The sequence below is a fragment of the Orycteropus afer genome, unplaced genomic scaffold (genome assembly GCF_000298275.1).
Source record: "Orycteropus afer afer isolate SDZICR_OR568_19922 unplaced genomic scaffold, OryAfe1.0 scaffold00547, whole genome shotgun sequence".
In the NCBI taxonomy this organism is placed as follows: domain Eukaryota; kingdom Metazoa; phylum Chordata; class Mammalia; order Tubulidentata; family Orycteropodidae; genus Orycteropus; species Orycteropus afer.
This window is the reverse complement of record NW_006922134.1, coordinates 592,136-596,584: the sequence shown is the minus strand read 5'-3', so window position 1 is coordinate 596,584 and position 4,449 is coordinate 592,136.

The window sequence follows — 4,449 nt, the reverse complement described above, 5'->3', positions numbered from 1 at the left end:
GGTTCAAACCCACCAGCCACTCCTCAGAAGGAAGGTTGGGCAATCTACTTCTGTAGTGATACCACCTTGGAAACCCAAGGAGGGGTCTCTATGAGTCGGGTCCCACTCGACGGCACATAACAACAAGAACAAATGAATGGAGTCCCTGAGGAATGCAAATGGTCAAGACTGCTAATGAAAAAGTTGGAGTCCACTAAGAGGTACTTCAGAAGAAAGACCTGGCAATCCACTTCTGAAAAATCAGCCATTGGAAACCTTATGGAGCATAGTTCGATTGTGACACACGGGGTAACATGAACAGGAAATAACTCCACAGCAACTAGTTTTAAATGAATGAATGAATGGTTGTCCTTTGTTCTCCTCCTGGATAACAGTGAATTTTCACATCTTTAGGTTCCCATTCCCCAACCCCTGCAGACTTGGAGCTCCCATAAACCAAAAAACAAACCTACTGCTGTCATTGAGTCAAATCTAACTCATAGAGACCCCTCCTTGGGTTTCTGAATCAGTATCATTATGAATCAGTTATCACTACGGAAGTAGATTGCCCAACCTTCCTTCTGAGGAGTTGCTCGTGGGTTTGAACCACCAGCCTTCTGGTTAGCAGTCAAATACTTTAGGCACTACACCACCAGAGCTCCGGAGCTCCCATAACACTGTGTAAATACCTGTTTCTGTGTGTCTCTTCTCATAAAGTGAGCCCCAGGTCAGACTTGTCTTTTGCCCCAAGCCTGGGACACAGTAGGCAAGGCTCCCAGTGAACCCTTGAGGGCTTATACAACATGATAGGACCTTCTCCACTGAGATTTATGAAGCAATTTGAGTCCACCCTGGCTGGGAAGGAAAGGCCTGAGGCCACCACATCTGTTGGGTATTAGTTAAATATCCCAAAATCAATTTTTTTTCATTAACAATTACCCCCAAAATTCCTAATTCTCCACATCCCAGTTTCCTGACTAGCAAACACAGAGTCACTATATTATATTTGGGTTCCCTTTATAAACAACTGCATTAGTGGATAGTGGTCTTTTCCTTAAATAAATCTCTGAATGGTATACTTTTCCTCCCTGCTCTGCTCATCTTCCATTTGATTTATCAGCTTCAACTCTCATAAAATTAAAGATGAAACAAGAAGATGTTTCTATTTCCACCTTCCCTCCCCTTATCCTCCTGTGGTTAGTTATCTCAAATGAGAATGAGAATACTTTGTGAAAACATGTAGCATTTACATTCCTTTCCACAATTCTTAGCCACACCTTAGTTTCCTCTTCGATCTGCAGTTAAAGATACTAAAAGCTCTCTGCTATTGCTTTTGCTGAAATATTTTCTGCTGTCTCTAGGTTGGCTAGTATTCTAGAAGTTTCCTCAAGATAAAATATTTACAGAGGAAAATATATGGTATCTGGGAACTGAGATGATAATTGTTATAGCTGGGCATGGGGTTTGTGAAGGTTCCTTATATTCTCTATATTTTTATATATGACATTTTTTTTTTAAGTTAAAAACTTGAGGTGAAAAGAAGGGCCAACATGAACAACATCCTGAGTTCTTAAATATTTGATACTTTTGGTCTATACCCTTTCTATGTTATACTTGGCTGGATTTGAATTTGTAGTTCACACTTTTGTCCTTAAATGTTTTCTAAGTGTTGCTGCTTTGCCTTCTGGCATAGAAGGTTGAGCAATCCCTACAAGTCTGATGCCCTCAGGAATTTCTAATGAGTGATTTGATCCTTCTGACTGGTTGCCCCAAGGAATATTTTTTTTTATAGCACTATAATTTATCTATGGTTTGTATCAGTGAATGTCCTGGGTCAATTTCCCCTAGTATACAGTTTGCCCTTTCAATATTGATTCTAGATTTATTTCATTTCACAAACATTTTCTTAATTGTATTTTAAAATAGTAGCTCTATTCCATTGTTTTGTTTTCCTATTTGGGATTTTCAGTGGTGGGTATGACTTTTGTTTCTTCCTGATTTCCATAACTACTATCAGCTCTCTAACATTGTATCTCTTTAATATAATTCCCTTAAAATTTTTTATTCTGTTAGGTACCTATTGTAGTATCTGTTTGCCTTGTGCTCCTTATAGAGTAGTCTTCATTTCTGCAACAATTTTATCTTTCCAAATTTGTTTCATTCTTTCATTATGCAAGTTCCTTTTTTTTCTTACTCCTACTATCTGGCCATCTCATCCCAGAAATCTAGCATTTCTCTTTCATGGTCTACCTTCAAAACTACAATTGCTTCACTACATTTCTTTTACTACATTTCTTTTTAAAATCCATATTGGAAGGTTTGGTAATAATTCTCATATGACTTATGAGAACTTTTCTGGAGTGATTTCTTCATATGCATTGTAGTTTTGGTGTTCTTTTTCCATGTTGAAACATTGTATTTTTACTGTTAGGTTTTTTTTTTTTTTTTTTTTTTTTTTTTAAGTAAAGTACAAAAGAATATCTATGCTATGCTACCCTTCCTGTAACAAAGAAGAGAGATATAAGAGAATACATATATCTTTGCTTACTTGTGGAAAGAAAATACAAAAGGATAAATCAGAAACTCAGGAGATAGGTTACCTATAGGAGGTCAGTGTGAAAAGAGTGGATTGAAGGGAGGAATAGAACAGACTAACAGGGATGAGGAGCATACTCTTCTCTGAGCGTATCTTTTTGTACAGTTCTGACTTGTAGAACTTCTGTTTTGCATGTTGTTGTTCTTTTTATGTATTTTGCCTGTCTACCTATGTATCCACCTGTAGATTAATGTTTTGTTACTACTGATAATGTGGTTTTGTGTATGTAAAAGTATTTACCTTGTTGTCTGCACCTCTTGTGCACCTCTCCATATCTTCCATTTCCTTAGTGATATTGTGGTGATCACTTGCTTTTGGTATATTGCTTTTCCCTTCATCCAAATCAATACTTGTCTTTTACCTATCTAGCAATTTTCTCTCCCCTCCCTTCTCATCCCTGGTGACCAACAATTTCCTTCCATATGTAAATCTTTCCTTGTCTTTTTACAATAGTGGATTCATACAATATTTGTTCTTCTTTGATTGATTTATTTCACTTAGCATAATGTCCTCCATGTTCATCCACATTATGAGGTGTTTTGCAGATTTTTCATTATTCTTAATGTTGCATAGTATTTCACCATGTTTATGTACCATAGTTTTGTTATCCATTCATTCCTTGCTGGGCACTTAGGTTGTTTCCATCTCTTTGTTATTGTGAATGGTGCTGTGATGAACATGAGTGTGTATATATCTATTCGTTCCTCAGCTCTCACTTCTTTGGGATACATATCTAGTAGTGGGATTGCTGGATCAAATGATATTTCTATTTCTAACTTTTTAAGGAAGCTCCATACCATTTTCTACAGTCCTTGTACCCATTTTACAGTCCCATCAACAGTATATGACAGTTCCAATCTCTCACAGCTTTGCCAGCATTTGTTATTTTCTGTCTTGTTGAACTTTGCTATTATTGCTGGGATGAGATGATATCTCATTGTTGTTCTGATTTGCCTCTCTCTAATAGCTAATGATAAGGAGATCTGGTGGTCCAGAACCTAAGGCATTTGATTGTTAACCACAGGGTACATGGTTCAAACTCATCAGCAGCTCCATGGAAGAAAGTTGGGGCAATCTATTTCCATAAAAATTTACCACCTTTGAAACCCAATGGGGGCACTATGAGTCAGAATCAACTCCATGGCAGTGGGTTTGGTTTGGTTTTGGTTAATGGCTAATGATTAGAAGCATTTCTTCATGTCTTTGTTCACTGCCTGAATATCTTCTTTGTGGACGTGTCTGTTCATGTCTTCTGCCTATTTTTAAATTGGATTGTTTGTCTTTTTGATGTTGAGATGTTGGAGTTTTCTCTTTTTTTTTTTTTTTTTTTTGAGTCTCTACTGTATATTTTAATCAACAAAAATAATTTTAGCTCATACAAGGGAGTTAGAATGAGGCAGAGTTCCATATGTTTTTTCCTTATAGGTTATATGGATACAGCAGTTAGAAGCCATTTATCAGCTACCATTCAGCTCAACTTTCCCACCCTTTGTGGGAATCTCTTTGTGGCAGCCTCAGTTTGGATACATCCAGTGCCTGGTAGTGCACAGCTCTGTGATGGAGCCTATTTTATTAGTCAACTAGTTTGCTGCATAGTTCTTCTTACTTTGAGCCAGGGATTTTACTCTCTGTTAATTTTATACATTGGTCTCATGTCCATATGCTTCTTTCACATGGTATCCTTTCACATACTTTAAAATGTTGCCTTTCATTTTCCCAGGTAAGCTCTGCTAATTCACTTCATGCTTCTTTTAGCTGACTCTGATCTCTATGTAGGGTCTGGTCTATTTAGAATGTAGTCATCAGGTTGAGACTATTAATGTGGCTGTTTTATTTTTTTAATATATTAAGTTTTAGGGTTTTTTTTTAAAATT